The following is an 18,109-nucleotide window of genomic DNA, read 5'->3' as shown; positions in this document are numbered from 1 at the left end:
TTTAATGGAAAGGGTTTGCCCTATCCTACCCGTTCGGCTAACGACCCTCCACTAGTCAAGAGTGCGGTGGGTAAGAGTGGATACCCATTCAATCGCCATTTTATAGGCAATTTCCTTAAACACCCCTTATAGACTAGCTTCGTGAATGAGGCCTACTAACGGTAATACTGACTGTTTACTCATACATATATATAATACTAGACTTTTAATGTTATATATAGTATATGGTGTATTTTACACTTTTAAAATACTAGGTGGTCTAATTTAATAAAACATACTTTTAATTTAATTAAATGTAAACCATATCACTATGGATTTATTAACTCTCTTTTAATTATACACTTAATTAATTTAATAAAACCATAAGGGTGTGATTTGAACTTTTCAAAAACAATACTAGGGTTTTAGAATCTAACATTTCTAAATTAAACTTTTAATCAACTTTTAAATTCCAAAACTTGAGGGCAAGTTTTGAAACATTTCAAAACATTAGGGTTTAGAATTTAAATATTTCAAATCAAACCTTTTAATCAAAATTTAAATTCCAAAACTTGAGGGCAAGTATTTGAAACATTTCAAAACACAAGGATCAAATAGCAAATAATTTAAATTAAACAATTAATTTAATGATTATCTAAATTTGACATAATTTTAATTTCTTGCAAGATAAGTTACCCAATTAATACAAATAATTAATATTTAATCATATAAGGAAGTTATTATCTAATCAATTGGTAATTATCTTTTGTTTAATCAAGGATATTCTCAAATATAAGATAAAATTCGAATATTAAAGACCCAAAACAATTAAGGCAAGTATCCTCAAGCAAAATAGCAAGAAATCCCGAAATCTGCTCTTACTGACGCTCGAACTCGCCGAGTTCCTCTATGGACTCGCCGAGTTGGAGTAACTCGCCGAGTTCATCAGTCAGGGAGCCAAAAAATCGATTTTGAAGCTTGAACAAATAACCAAGGCATCAATACAATAGAAACCAATCAAGTCTCTGATACCACTGATGGGTTTAGGCCATAAGAACATCCTATGTGCTCATGCAAACCCTAATGCTTGGATCTAGGTTTCTCTATTGTACATGCATTCATCCAAGACTATAAACCCTAGATCTAGCATGTGATAATCAATATTAACATATGAATTAGGGTTTAGATCATACCTTAATTGTTATGTAGCAATAACAATCTCAAATCCTCCTTGTAATGGCTTTAGAAAGCTTAGAGTCACAAGTGTCACTCCTCTAATGGCTCACAAACACCAAGAGCAAGAGGATGAAGAATAAGGAAAGAGGAGGCTGCCCAAAATGTGTGGAAACCCTAGTGGAACTCTTAGCCACGTTTTTGGGGCTTAAGGGTACTATATATACATGTAGGCTATTAGGGTTTTCAACTAGGAAACCCTAATCTGACTGCTTAAGCCCTAAGCAGCCCATTGACCCTTTTAGAATATCCCTTGGACGATTTCTAATGGGTTTCCCCATAGAATTCGTCCAACCTATTATTCCAAGGTGATCCATAGCCCAAATGCAATTATCTTATAATTACAGTTCCAGTCCCTTAAGTTTAATTAATCTCTTTTAGCCACAAAATTAATTATCAATTAATTCTTGACTAATATTAATTAAACAATATGATTTCTCCTTTAATATATTATTCTCATAATATATTAATAAATCATAATTAATCCTTTCTCTCCATAGTTCATCCTATCAAGTTGCTTTGGTGAAGGCAACCCAAAAGGACCATGCACCATCGGGTCAAGTACATACCAAAATAGTTATGGACTTAGACACTAATCCAACAGATCCAAGGTCAAAATACCACTGAGAGTCATAAAGTTTCCAACTTTATGACTTTTCATGCCCATTAAGTGCTTAATACCAACAAACTTAACTTCTTAACACCTAAAGACCATTCTAGAGCATGCATGGGGAAGAACTAAGCATCAAGATCTCATTTTTATGACTCAAGACCCTTCATTGGGTCTGAAAGGACGACTTATTTGGTAAAGAGCATGCCATGCTCAGGAATCACAAAGATTGGGACCAAAAATGCCCTAAAATGAAGGAATATCTGGATCTATAAGAAAAGATGATCAAGCTAGGAGCTTTTTACCTCCAGAAGGTTGCTAGCAAGATGAGAATCCCATATCCAAGCTTCTTCCATGCTCCGATGTCCTTCTACTACCTTCTTCTTTTTCAAGAACACCACCAAATCACACAAATGAGCTCAAAGATACACTCTTTACACTTAGGGTTAGCTAGAGGGACGATTTTTAGGTGGAGGTTGATGAGGGTGAAAGTATTGGGGCCATAAGGAGATTATATAGGGTGAAAACCCTCAAAACTAGGGTGTTGGTCTGAACATCGTATGCATGGCGTACCTGCTGAGTACGCCTGGTGTACGCATGCGAGACCCGTTCTTCTTATGCATGAGTACGCCATGTGTACACCCCGATTACGCACAACATACGGACCAAAAATGTAAATTATAAATATATTAGGGTAAAAAATGAACCTTTCTCGGAACGGGTGTTACAATTCTCCCCCACTTGAACTAGACTTCATCCTCAAAGTCCGATGCTGCGAATAACTCAGGATAATGCTCCTGTATCTTCTCCTCTGGCTCCCAGGTCCACTCGTAGCCTTTCCGATGCGGCCATTGAACCTTTACCAAAGGTATCTCCTTTTGCGTAGGACCTTCATCTTTCTCTCCACCATCGCTACCGGCCTCTCAATATAATTCAGGCGCTCATCGACCTAAATACATCCAAAGGGACCACTGCCTCTTTGTCTAAAACGCACTTTCGTAACTAAGAAACATGGAAAGTGTTGTGCATCTGACTGAGTTCACTCGGTAAATCCAACTGGTATGCCACCCTGCCCACCCTGGCGATCACACGGAACGGTCCAATATATCGATGACCTAATTTCCCCATTTTCCTGAAGCATGTTACACCTTTTCAGGGTGATACCTTCAGTAGTACCATATCTCCGACCTGAAACTCTAACCCTGATCGAAGTCGGTCGACATAGCTCTTCTGCCGACTCTGAGCTGTTTGCAACCTCTGCCTGATCTGCTGGATGAGCTCTGTAGTCTGGAGGACTACCTCAGTCCTCCTCATGACTCTCTGACCAACCTCCCGCCAACAAACTGGGGTACGACATCTCCGACCATACAGAATCTCGAAGGGCGGTGCCCCAATGCTGGAGTGATAACTGTGGTTGTAGGAGAACTCTGCGAGAGGTAGGTAGGAATCCCAACCCCAACCAAAATCTATAACACAAGCCCACAACAAATCCTCAAGCGTTTGGATGGTCCGCTCACTCTGGTCGTCAGTGTAACATCCCGAGATTTTTCAGGTATTTCCGAATCCTCTCTTCTATCATTATTGTCATTTGAAGTCCTTGAGGTTGGAAGTGTAGAGCCAAGACAAGTCTAAGGGCCAAGGTTGCAACCTTGGATCAGGAAGGAGTACACTGAGCGTACATAAGGGTACTCTGGGCATACTAAGGCGCGCCTTAGTACGCTGGGCGTACTTATGTCAGGAGAAAACCCTAATATTTAGGGTGGGGGCTATATAAACATCCTTATGGCTCATTTTCTCTCATCATTCTTAACCTCCATATCCCAGAAAACGTCCCAAACCTTATTTTTGTTTGTGAGTGTGAGTTGGTGTGTGCTTTAAGCTCTTGAAGGTGAAGACATTGCATCAAATAGTTGGAGAAGGAAGGCGAGCTTGTTGATCTGAAGTTTCCTTGTGCTATAGAAGCTCCAAAAGGTAAAAAGCTTCAAACTTTATGCTTGTATGATATAGATCTTGCCATACTAGCTTTATGGAACCATTTCTTGTCCCAAAAATCCCAAGTTGGTGCATGATGTGATTTGGACGAGATAAGTTGTCCTTTCAGACCCTTGAAGAGTTCCTAAGTGATAAAAATGATGTCCCAATAGCTAAATGTATCTCATACATGGAGTTGGAAGGTCTTAATGGATTAAGACCATGTATTAGGAACTTTCTGGACGTCCAAAGTATTAAAGTTCAAGAATTTATGGTTCTAAGGCACTTTTGGTCGATGGATCTGGAGTTTGGACTTAAGTGCTTAAGCCATTAAGCACTTATTAGGGTTTTGGCAAAACCATGCGTAAATTTTGTACGCCCAGCGTACTGGGTCAACCACCCCGATGGTGGTCAACGTTAGGCAGAGTACGCCCCGCATAGGTCCTCTGTTGGGCTTTTGACAAATTGGGCTTCGGGATTGGGCCGCTTTTGGACTTATTGGACTTGGGCCTTGTTGGGCCCTCTGAATAATTGAGGTTGGGCCAGTTTTGATAAGGGATCCTGTTGGAACCTGAAAGTGAACCTCTAGCAATCCTAAGTACTCATTCCGAAGTGTGTATGTTCCGAAGTGGAGAGTGGTCTGGAATCTGTCCGGACCAGGAAAGAAGAAGATGTGAAGCTGAAGGCATTCCAGAATGACTCTCATTTCCGGAATGGATGTTGGTCCGGAGTTACCCTATTTTGTCTTTGTGCATTTATTATATTTGTCTTTGTATTGATGTGACTTTTCATAGGACTTAGTCTTTTGTTGTATTTAGACAATCAGAATGTCAGAAACATTTCTATTGTCCAGTCCTATGTAAGTGTTCTAGTTAATTCGCTGTAATCTTCACTCCTATTTATAGGAGTATTCAATACAAGTCAACTACAGATCTTTCACTCACTTTTGTAATTCTCATTAAGTTTATTTCAAACATTCTTCTTCTTCTTCATTTATTAGCTTTACCTTGATCAGTTATTTTCGTTGTTCATTAAATGACTTGATCATTTGTTGAATACATTATCTAAGACTTGACTGGTCTTTCCAGGCTTGACTTGAACATTTATTAGCAAGCAGACATTGATCTTAAGCATTCACTCAAGGTTTGAGTTCTCAAACCTTGTCCCTACGCATCAGATAGATCTTGTTCTCACAATTGGTATTAGAGCTTGAGTGGTTGTCCTTTGAATCCATAAGATCAGATTATAGCTGGTTTGAAACTACCTTGGTATTTCAACCATTTCTGTGTCAAGGATAAAAGTTCTTCTATATACCACTTTAGCTTGAAGATATCTTAACTTGAATGGCTGCTTCTAATCCTCAGCAAATGATTTCAATGCAAATCGCAAATAGTGTGGGTGGCCCTACTCGTGCCCCATTACTAGTTGTGGAAGAATATGATCACTGGAAAGTTAGAATGGAAAGATTTTTACTTGCCAAAGATAAAGGTGAAGAAATCTGGAGATCCGTCACAAAAGGTCCACATATTCCCGTAAGAACAATTGTAAGAGATGCAGCTGCTCAGCTCATGCGAGAAGATGAAACTCGCGGAGCTCCTCTAACTGCAGATGATATCGAGAAGCTTCATGCTGATCAAGTTGCTTTCTCAGAAATGGTGTTTGGTGTTCCTCCTTCACTCTTCGAGCACATCAAGTTGTGCAAATCAGCCAAAAAGATTTGGGACACTCTTCAGGACCTAATTGAAGGTTCGGAAAATATGAAAGACAAGCGCCTCACCTCAGTTGTCAATGACTTCGACACCTTCACTACCACTCATGGTGAATCAGTGGCCTCAGCCTCCAACCGTTACCGAATCGTTGTCAACAACATGACTGCTCATGGGATTGTCCGAACTCCATTGGAGTACAATCTCAAATTCATAAACAGTCTGGGCAAAGGATGGGAAAATGTAAAATCTTGTCTCCAAAGCAATGGCTCCTTGAAAAAGTTAAAGCTCTATCAACTTTTTGATGAACTTCAAGGACATGAGTCCAAAGTTGCTCAAACCATAAGGGAACTCTCCGGAGGTCCTCTTGCCCTTATCAGTTCTTTCGAATCAACCATTCCGAACTCATCTACTTCGGATCCCTTCAAACCCATTGTTCCATCTGTTCAAACATCCGCACCCATTTTACCCACACAAATCTATCCTGCTGATGATTCCGAAGCCATGGACTCTGAACTTCGTTTCCAACAGGAGTTTGCCCTACTCTCAATGAAATGCAAACATCCTTTCAATCCTTCTTACAAACCATACCAAAACCGATTCCATGCTCCTCACCAAAACAATCCTCAAACATACTCAGCTCTGGAACCTAAACCAACTTCGGTGATCCTCCTGCATACAAACCAAACATCACTAAACCAAACTCTACTCCGGAACCCTCTCAGAATTCCAAATCGGACAAACCAAAAATTGTGTGTCATAAGTGTGGACATGCAAACCATTTTGCTAAAGATTGCCTGGCTGATGCTCCAGAGAAACCAAAAATCAAGGATTCTGCTTATTACGTCCGAAGAACACAAGAGATGACTAAAATCGAAAAAGCCTTTGTAACAACGGTTTCGAGAGATGTTGAAGGGTATTGGTCATCCGGAGATGATGGTGACATGGTAACCGGAAGGAACATGTGTCTGATGGCGAGACAAACAGTTGAATGTAATGAAGGATATTGGTCTTCTGGGTCAGAAGATGAAGATGATGTTGCTGAACCTCACTACTGCTACATGGCCACCAATGATACACCCGGTCGAAGCATCGTTCAGCAGGTAAAATCCATGATCTCTGATAATAATTTTGATTTGTCTCTTTGTGAACCTTATCTGACCCAAATCCAAACAGATATGAGCACCATTTATAAAGCCTATGAGTCTTCCATAGAAGCCAGTGAGAAGAAGGACTGTGAACTAAATTGTCTTAGGTTACCTTTTGAGGATAAAAAATTGAAAATCGAGTCTTTAGAGCATGAGCTTGTAATGTCAAACGATGAATGTATCATTTTGAAAGATAAATGTGAAATCACCTATTCTGAACGAAATGTTTTAATTTCTGATAACAAACGTCTCAATGGAAAGATAGATGTTTTGCACAATTCTGTAGACATGCTTGAAGCGAACATTCGGATGACTCATAATTTTCGTCATCCATAGTCTAAAGCACCTGGTCTCGGAAGCGAGTTTCCGAAACCAATTGTCAGTCCCTTGAAGGAATTGCAAAATTTGACATTCATGGGAGAGGTTCCGAACATCAAACATTCGGACACCCCTATTTCTCCCATGTCTCCACTTCCTGAGAATACAGACCATTTTGAGTCCCTAATTCCTGAGTTCAAACCAATAGTTGTCAAGTGTCCTGATTCCACGCCTCTTTCGCCTCTGATAAACCTGGACCTGAATCGGACCATGGATTTTCATCACAATCTTACAAATTGTGTAGATTATGTTCCTAGAAGTAATCACGTGAACAATTGTGTGATTGAAGAAATCATTCCGGTGACAACTGAAACTACTGCCTCTGAGTTTGTATGGGCATCCTTAGATGATAAAGTTGAAGTCTCAAGTTGTGTGTCCTCTGATTCTTGCGAATCGGATTCCTTAGTCATCTCAAAAACTAAATTGGTTCCCATTACTCCTGAGTTTAGGAATCCATCCGTAGGACAAACCTCAAAATCCTCGTCTCATCCTAAGAGAAAACCAATGCTGAATAGGAATGATATTGTAAATCCCAAAGTAGAAGCTCGAAATGCACATAAAAAGGAAGTTAAGACTAGACAAATTTCCAGGTTCATTGCAAACTCCAAACCAAGTTCATTCCGGAATTCTCATGCATCAACCCATAGTCAAAACTCCTTTGTTCCCACTAAGATCCTCAAAAGACCTTCCGAACCTCTTAGTCGTGTAGAACCTAAGAAAGTCATCAGCTCTACTCAGCCTCAATCTCATGTAACTGTCAAGACCATCCGAAATACTTCACCAGAACCTCGGACTGTTTCATCTGCTTTTATTGCTAAATCTGATGGCACAATTTTCAAACAAAATCTTTCAAAAACCAATGTGTCATTAAGCAAATCCACAAATGCAAAGAAAACTGATTCTTCAAAATATTCAAAGAAAAATCTTGTCTGGAAAGTTAAAACTCCCATTCATGAAACAACAATTTCGGAGGTTACAAATGTAACCAACACTCCGGAAGTCAAAGGTCCGAAGAAAACTGTTCCGAAACTCCAAGTCATTGAATATGACTACTGGATAGATGAAAAGACATTAGCCTTCTGTCTGTTTCCGAAAAAATCAAAGAATACCACCCAGAAACACAAAGTTGTTCCTAAGTCACAATCAAAGTCCAAATCCCGTGCCTACGTCCCAAAGTCTAATTCGGAGCCTAAAAACTCCATTAATCACTAATTTTGCAGGCACTTTGTGCTTTAGAGCAAGAAACAATATGGTATATTGATAGTGCTTGCTCCATGCACATGACGGGGCAGAAAGATTTTCTGCGAGATTTAAAGCTTTCCCCAAACGCTGGTTACGTGACATATGGCAACAATTCCAACTCTCAAATTCGTGGTTATGGGACTCTCACCAATGGAAACTTCTCTATTTCACATGTAGCTTATGTAGCTGATTTAAAACATAATTTGATAAGTGTTGCTCAGCTCACTGATTCAAATCGACGTGTGGAATTTTGCAAAAAGTACAGCTACGTAATGACTGAAGACCGGAAAGAGTGTTTAATCAAGTCACTTCGCAACAAGAACATGTATCCGCTCGACATCAACATGATTATTGGCAAATCGCAACTCTGCCTTCTCTCCAAAGCTGTTCCCGACGTCAGCTGGTTATGGCACCGAAGGCTCGCTCATCTAAACTTTCGGTACATGAATGATCTCGCATCAGGCGAAATGGTGAGAGGTTTACCTCTTCTCAAATTCGAAAATGATAATTTGTGTGCTGCTTGTGAGTGTGGTAAGCAATCGAAGAAGGGTCATCCTGTTATCATCGAAAAGTCCATTTCGGAACCATTGGAGCTTCTACACATTGATCTTTGTGGACCATCCACTGTAGAAAGTCTTCATTATAAGAAATACATTCTTGTGATTGTTGATGATTTTACAAGGTTCACTTGGGTCTTCTTCCTAAGAATGAAATCTGAAACATCCTCAGAGCTCATCAATTTTATCAAAGGAATAGAAGTTCTTATCAAACTCCCAGTTAGGAGAATCCGAAGTGATAATGGATCGGAATTCAATAATTCCACCATTGAGAAATTTCTCACCAAAAAAGGAATCGACCACAACTTCTCAACTCCCTATACTCTACAACAAAACGGTGTAGTCGAAAGACGCAATAGAACTCTCGTTGAAGCTGCTCGGTCCATGCTGAACTTCGCAAATCTACCACTCTATCTTTGGGCTGAAGCCGTATCCACTGCTTGCTTCACTCAAAATCGAAGTATCATCAATCGACGCCTCAACATGACACCGTACGAAGCAATGAATGGTCGGAAGCCTACAATCTCGTTTTTGTATGTCTTCGGATGCATATGCTTCATCAAGAACAACCATGATCAGCTTACCAAGTTCCAACCTAAAGCTGATGAATACATCTTCCTTGGGTACTCCTCAAAATCGAAAGCTTACAGAGTTCTTAACCGGAGAACTCGTGTTCTGGAAGAAAGTTTTGACATTAGTTTCGATGAAAACTTCGTTCGGAATTCTAGCCCCACTCATATGACAACTCACATTATGGAGTCCGATGCTCCTTCGCCAGGATGTCCGAACCCTCAAACGATTCTTGAAGTTGACTTTGAAACTCTCTTTGGTCCTTCCGAAACTGCTCTTAATTTGGAATCTCGATCAAGACCATCTCTCATTCCAATCCCCACTTCGGAAGCTCCAGTCTCACAAAATGCCTTCGGTTCGATCCCAAGCCTCCCTCCATTTGATTCCGAACCGTTTTAACCTTCTCAGGTTAAGGGGGAGAATGATGCTCATCCCTCTCTTGAATCAAATGTGGATGGCTTCCAAGATGCAGCTGCTGATTTCGATGACTCCAATCCTCTCAACATTGATGAAAATGAAAATTTCTTTGAGTTCCCTTCTGATGATGATGTTAATCTCTCTAGTTCAGAAGTTCGGGGGGAGCATCATCCCAACATTCAAATTATTCAGGGGGAGCAAATCAATTCCAATGTTGATATCAGATCGACGGCTGCACAAGAACTCCCACGATTACATTTTTGGACAAAGGATCATCCTCCGAACCAAGTAATCGGAAACCCCAATGCTGGTGTACAGACTCTTTCTGCTACAAGTATCCAAAATGAATGCCATTTTTCAGCATTTATATCCATGGTTGAACCCAAATCCATTAAGGACGCATTGGAGCATGCTGACTGGATTACAGCCATGCAAAAAGAACTGGCAGAATTTGACCGAAATGAAGTTTGGACTCTCGTGCCTCCTCCTCAGAATCATCCCATTGTCGGTACGAGATGGGTATTTCGCAACAAGCTAGATGACGCAGGAGTTATTATTCGAAATAAAGCAAGATTGGTGGCAAAAGGATTTACACAGATCGAAGGGCTCGACTACGATGAGACCTTTGCTCCTGTTGCACATCTTGAAGCCATCAGAATCTTTCTTGCTTATGCTGCTCATAAAGGCTTCAAAGTTTACCAAATGGATGTTAAGAGTGCTTTTCTCAACGGTGAACTTGATACTGAAGTGTACCTTCAACAGCCCCCCGGATTTATTACTCTCTCCTTTCGAACAACTGTTATAAACTCCGGAAGGCTGTCTACGGACTCAAGCAGGCTCCTCGGGCATGGTACGAGACACTCACTGGTTTTCTCAAACGCTTCGGTTTTCAAAGAGGAATTCTTGACCCTACCCTATTTCGAAGATCAAATGGAAAACATCTCATGCTGGTACAAATTTATGTGGACGACATCATTTTTGGATCTACGGATTTATCTATGGTTGCTGACTTTGCTAAACTTATGGTCAATCGATTTCAAATGAGCATGAATGGGGAGTTAAGCTTCTTTCTTGGCCTTCAAGTCAAACATTCTAACAGAGGAATCTTCATTCACCAAGAGAAGTACATCTCGGAACTCCTCAAGAAATACTCAATGGACACCTGTGCCTCTGCCAAGGTACCAATAGGCTTCAGACACAAGATCTTTGCCGACCCTTCAGGTGTTCCTGTTGATGAAAACTAATACCGCAGAATGATTGGATCCTTACTCTATCTCACAACAAGTCATCCGGATATCATGTTTTCAACATGCTTATGTGCCAGATTTCAAGTCAACCCAAAGATGTCTCATCTCTTAGCTGTGAAACAATTTTTCCGATACCTCAAAGGTACTAAGAGTCTCAGAATCTGGTACCCAGCAAACGAGAGCTTCCTACTTCAAGCCTATTCAGATTCAAACTATGGTGGTCTTCAACTTGATAGAAAAAGCACTTCAGGTGGCTATCAATTCTTAGGTGGTTGTTTGGTCAGTTGGCCATCCAAGAAACAGAACTGCATTGCACTCTCTACAGCCGAAGCGGAATACATTGCTGCTGCAAGCTGTACATCTCAGGTTCTGTGGATGAAATCTCAACTCTTGGATTATGGTTACCGATTTCAACGCATTCCTATCTATTGTGACTCTCAAAGTGCCATTGCGATTTCCCACAATCCAATTCAGCACTCAATGGCCAAGCACATTGACATAAGGTACCATTTCATAAAAGATCATGTTCTAAATGGTAACATTGAACTCATTTTTGTTCCATCTGACGATGAGATTGCTGATGTCTTTACCAAGGCATTAGACGAAACCAAATTCAACGGTTTTCTGAACAACATGGGTATGAACCTCAGTTCTTTCAAGAGACTTGTTCTCTTTGATAGACGTATTCGATAGAAAATTAGTTCCGATCTAAAATTTTTCATCTCGGAACTACTTTCTCTCTGAATACATAGGATCATTTTACTTGTCTTTATTTCTGACCTTCACTTGAGTTTTTAAGCTGTACAGTTCATCTTGATTGTTTGCTATTTAAAGTCCACATTGTCATAGTGCTCAAATTTTCATCTCGGAATATACTTCACGATGGCATCCCGGAATTCCACTCCGGAAAGGTATTACATTCTGCACTCCGGAATTTCAAAATTCTCTCCAGAATTTAAAAATTCTCTCCGGAATTTCAAAATCTACTCCGGAATTTCAAAATTCACTCCGAAAGGTTTCTCATATCTCACCCCAGAATGTCTTACAAAACTTGCTTCGGAATTTTTAAAATCTTACTCTAGAATGATTTCCCAATCCTGTTCTGGAAACTCTTTCAAATTCACTCCGGAAATTCTTGAATTTCTATTCCGGATTCTTTGCTCCGGGATCTCAAACTTTTCAAAATCAAACAGAATTTTTGTTCCGGAATCACACATCTTTTCCGAAATGACACTAAATTTTTTACTCCGGAATCGAAACTTCCTCCGGATCATTTCTCATTCCAGACCTCTTTTCAAAACTAACATGTTCCGGAACACAATCTCTTATCCTCCAGATCATACTCTGTCCGGAACCGCTCATCCGGAATACCAAAGGATAATAAGGTGAAACGTTTTTGTGTCAATGGTTACTTTTCTTGAAGATCCTATCCTATCTTCCTCGATTTTCGTGACACGTTTACACTCCCCCATAAAGTAGCCATCGAATCGTCGGTTATGGTTTACCATTTTTAGCCACAAACAAACCTCATCTTTCACCTCCCAGGTCAACTCAGCCCCCTAAACCTCTTTATCATTTAATGCGACCTGTTTCTCGTTCGGATCCTCATCATTACCCTACTAACCCGACCCACTTCCCTTACCTATAAATACCAATCAAAACCCCCTTTTACCTCTTTACACGCCCAATACCTCCAAAACCCTTGATTTCTCTCTGAGTTCTTTGTGTTCTTCAAGCACTCATCATCCTGCAATAATGGCTTCTCCTCCTTCACCACCAAAAACTGCCCCAACTGCTTCAACACCCAAGAAATCCATTGCCAAGAAGAAACGATCAAAGGGTTCATCATCATCTGCTGCTCAAGAACCGTTTCTAAGATACACCACTCAACTCTTTTCCCTAAATCCCATGGATTACGATGAATCCATCAGGGTAATGATAGATTTTATCGCAAATCACCCCATATCCATTCCCCTCACTAAAACCCCTGAACCTCCACTACCACTTCATCATCTTCATCGTGCCTTTACCAGTATCAAACTCGAAGACGGTACACTTGATACTACAATTATCGGTGACATAATTGTTCCAATCTACAAATCGACCTTCCTTAAGGCGATCGGTGTGAAAGCAAACCGACGGGGTTTCAAGGTCCAAGAACCAACGACTGAAGAGTTTCAGACGTTTTTGAACTACATCGGGTATAATCAAGATTACAGGGCTAAAGACTTCAAAAGATTTTTCCATCTCCGGACTCTGGACTGTGCTAATGCACTTCATCATCATAGGGCTGTCCGGAAAGCATGGAGGAACCGATACGCTAAGCAAAGACTGGCTCAACGTCGTCTATAGCATCTACTCCGGACGGGAAAATGTTGTGGATCTTCCGGAAGTTCTATGGGAAGATTTCTGCAAATTTGCCATCAAAAGAAAGGAGAACAAAATTTTGAACCCTATATTTTGGGCACTGACGATTCAAAAAATCTTCAACGAGCTTTCCGAACCAATTCCAGTCTCCTCTGATCCTCCGGAGGTATGTGTCACTTTTAAAGTTGTTAAGTCTTATCGCATTCCGGACTAATCTTCTATTGGTCCGGTCAGACGACTTTTGGACCACATGTTGGCCCTTATTCCTTCTGATTCCATTTATTTAAAACTTCACATGGAGACTTTGGTTATGTTTGACCCAACACAACCTGTCCCAGTCTCTGTTGAACCTATCTCGGAAGAGGCCAATCTTTCTCAGTCCGGAGCCAAAGTGAAAAAGTCTGCCAAACGGAAGACTTCGCCCACAAAACCAAAGCCTTAAAAGAAATCCAAAGTCAGTTCCTCCTCACAACAGGAAGGAACCCATGACATTTCGGCTGATTCTGGACGACCACACACCCCACCTACCCACTCATTCGAGGTACCCCTCGATGTTTCAAAATCACATGCACACTATCACGGGGAGTCTGCTCATAATCCACCCTCACCTTCCCAAAAAGGTGATGCCGGTGTTGACCATAGTTCCTTGCCCCCCTGGAACACACCCATGAGTCTCATTTGATATCCTTATCATTTCTCTCACTGGAACACACTCCGGAACCCCTGTTCCGGACCCTAATCTTTCCGGAGCTGGAGCAGTCCCTCCGACTCCGGATGCCCCAACTGGTCTGATACTCGGAAGGCGTACAGGACGACCAGGTGCTTATAATCCCCAATGGGAAAATTTTGTTAACAGGGACGCATCAAAACGTCCGAATTTCACCAGAGCTCAAGTGGAGTCCACTCTTATCTCCAGGAGGAACAGGGCCATCCAAAGCAATATGCCTTATGTTCCTCCCACTGACGCCGATGTAGCCAACGAACTTACTTCTGAACTACCGCCTGTTACAACTCACCAAGACGTCTTCCAAACCAATCCGGATGAAGAGCTCCCCGAAGAAGTCATTTTGGATGATGAAGCAAAAACTGTTCCGCACACAAATTTCATGACTTCAATCCGTTTTCAATCAAGAGCATCCGTATCCAAGTCTGCCTATGACTTTGGATCCTCCTCCTCAACCACTCCGGTTGGTGGTTCAATCTCCAATCTCAAAATCCAAGAAGATGATGTTGCAACAAAGCCTGGTCCATCCTTTGATCCCTCTTCTCATCAAGCTAAATCTCCTCACTCTAATTCCGAATCCGGATCTTCCGCTGGATACCATGAAGAAGGTTTCCTCAATTGAAACCTTCGTAACCGAGCTCAACAATAAAATGGATCAAAAGGTTTCCGGACTGGATTTTAAACTTGATGCCATCCTTCAGTCTATATCCCAGCAGTCCGGACCATCTGTTGCGGAAAGAGAAGCCCAACTGGATCAAATAATTTCTCTCCGGCTCAAGCACTCCATGGAGGAAGTTGAAACCAAATATGATATTTTGGTTGATCATTATCTCAACACCATCACCTCCATGCTCAAAGTCCATGACGAATTGGTGTCTGCTACCAACGATCTGATTAAGCAGACCCACATTCGTCATGAGAAACAGATCCAAAGGATGGAGAAGGAGATCAAGAAGAAGGGTGAAATGAACCTGATCATTCAACAAGTCCTCATAAAGCTTTTTCGCTCCACTTGGAACATTGTTGATGTTTCGAATCGAAGGTTTGATGAGATGATAGCTATTCTTAGCCATTTGTTCGATCACCTTGCTTCTCAAGCCCCCACATCCTAAACATATGATACCCTCACTCTTCAGCTTAACACGGGCCTTCAGAAAGTCTTCTCCAAATTTTACGATCTCAAGGATACTTTGTTACTTGCACCGGTTCCGAGATCCACCGATGCAAGAGGGGGAGAAGGTCCAAGTCAACCGTGGAAACCTGCCTCGGAGTTCACACTCCGAGATGAAGACTTGAATTCCGATGATGAAGTCCAAGTTGTGTCCGGACTTCTAGGAAATCCCTCTGATGAAGAAGAAGACAGTGAAGAAGAATATGTCACCAAAGGAGTTCTTGGTCTCGAGGCTCCGAAAAAGCTATCTCCAAAGAAGCTGACTGAGGAAGATAAAAGAATATGGTCTGCAACCTCTTGGCCATCCTCTTTTCCAGATGCTCTTCAAAAAGCCATTCAAATGGCCAAAGCCAAATCTCTCCTCACAGATGAAGCCTTCCGAGCCACTACGTCCATGCTCCCACCAATTCTGGAACCAAAAATTGCTCCAATAGACCAGGGCTCTCCACTCCGGATCCCTGATGACATTCCGGAAGATCCTCTTCCAAATCCCACTCCGGAATTTATAGTGTATGAGAACATGAAGCTCATCATGGACACTCTGAAGAAAAACAAAGGAAAAAAGGCCAATGACTTCCGAACAACAAGCCTTCAACTCCGGACCTCCTCTCAAGCAAAAACATGGATGGTCTCAGGAGGAAATCAACCAGGCATTAGAGGACAGCATCCAAATTCAAGCTCTTAAGGATAATCCCGATCCCATGCGTGACATCTCTCCTCTTTGCCATGAAGGCATTCTCCAGGCTCAAGAAATCGTTCTGTGCTTCTACTACGAAGTTCCTACCAATGACTCCGAACAGCTGGATCTTCCTCTCTCTCCTTACAGTAAATTCTACACCAAATTTGTTCCTCTTCACCCAATTGATGATCCGGAAGTGATTATCTGGACTGAGCGAGAAAGACTTAAAACTTTCTACTCCAAGCACGCATAACCTCTCAAGGAAGTGTGGAAGAGGAAGAGAATTACCAAAGTCGAGGGTTTCGGAAGAAAATTTTTGATGAAATTTGATCTCAACTGTCCACTATTTCGTTTCCACATCCTCCGAAACAAGCCAGCACCCCGGACTGTTACTGATGCTGACTTTCCCTCCATGAATCCTAATGACATCCTCACTTTAGCTGCCTACTTCAGAGAAAATCAAAAGGATGACATTAGTATGGGAGCTTACCATGCTACTCCGAGCTTCCTGAGAGATTATGTTGCGGAATTTTGCCGACGCGATTTTGAGCTTGCACATCTATACGAAACTGAACAATTTGTTGCCAAAATCGACTTTGTTCTTCCGGAAGCTGAAATTCTTGCAGATGGTCCTATTGAAGAACCTGTTCTAGGGTTTGTCTACACAACAAGAAAGACAAACAAGAAGGACTGTTTCCGAGTCCTTGACAAACATCTAGTTCCGACCAAAGCTCTAAAGAAGTTCATATCCCGGGCATCCAAGTCTGATGCTCTGGAACAGGTCAAGGCAAAGTTTGTAAGTCAATTGGCGTGGTACATTGCAGTCCGAGAATGGTTGTTCAGAGCCTACACCTTTATCAAGGAAGAAACGATCTAAGTTTACTGGATTGGTAATTTCACTTAGGGGGAGATTGTTGGAACCTGAAAGTGAACCTCTAGCAATCCTAAGTACTCATTCCGAAGTGTGTATGTTCCGAAGTGGAGAGTGGTCCAGAATCTGTCCGGACCAGGAAAGAAGAAGATGTGAAGCTGAAGGCATTCCGGAATGACTCTCATTTCCGGAATGGATGCTGATCCGGAGTTACCCTATTTTGTCTTTGTGCATTTATTATATTTGTCTTTGTATTGATGTGACTTTTCATAGGACTTAGTCTTTTGTTGTATTTAGACAATCAGAATGTCAGAAACATTTCTATTGTCCAGTCCTATGTAAGTGTTCTAGTTAATTCGTTGTAATCTTCACTCCTATTTATAGGAGTATTCAATGCAAGTCAACTAAGGATCTTTCACTCACTTTTGTCATTCTCATTAAGTTTATTTCAAACATTCTTCTTGTTCTTCATTTATTAGCTTTACCTTGATCAGTTATTTTCGTTGTTCATTAAATGACTTGATCATTTGTTGAATACATTATCTAAGACTTGACTGGTCTTTCCAGGCTTGACTTGAACATTTATTATCAAGCAGACATTAATCTTAAGCATTCACTCAAGGTTTGAGTTCTCAAACCTTGTCCCTGCGCATCAGATAGGTCTTGTTCTCATAGATCCCATAATAAGGCCCAATTAGGAAGTTAGGCCCAAATTGGGAAATTTGGGCCATTAATGGGCTTTGGATATATGGGCTTTTAAGATCATGGATTTGGCAATTGGTCCTTGTCCCAATAAAGAGAAAGGACAAAATGGATTATGTGGACCCTTAGTCAAGATTGATATTCCATGTATTGACATAGTGTTTACTATTTGGATAGTTCGGGATTTTCGGTGAGACATCGATCAGAGACTTTCAGTTCATTTCAGCACCACTTACGAGGTGAGTTATCCTCACTATATCAACAGGGTCTAAGGCACCAATGTCGGCCCTTATCGGATTTGTATCCGAGTTTATTGCATGATATGATTGATTTACATCCTGGTAGTTAGGATGGTGATATGCTTAGTGACCTGGTTAGGTCGGTATCCTGGTATATAGGATGATGTTATGTTTGTGATCGGTTAGGTCTGTATCCTGGTTATAGGATGTTGCTATGATTGATGATCTGTTAGATCGATTTGACTGTTATATATGCCAGTGTATGATATTATGTGCACATGTTTGTTTGATTAGGGTT

This window comes from Lactuca virosa, chromosome 1 (assembly GCF_052849685.1).
Source record: "Lactuca virosa cultivar CGN04683 chromosome 1, Lactuca_virosa_CGN04683_v6, whole genome shotgun sequence".
Classification (NCBI taxonomy): Eukaryota; Viridiplantae; Streptophyta; class Magnoliopsida; order Asterales; family Asteraceae; genus Lactuca; species Lactuca virosa.
This window is presented reverse-complemented; position numbering follows the sequence as displayed.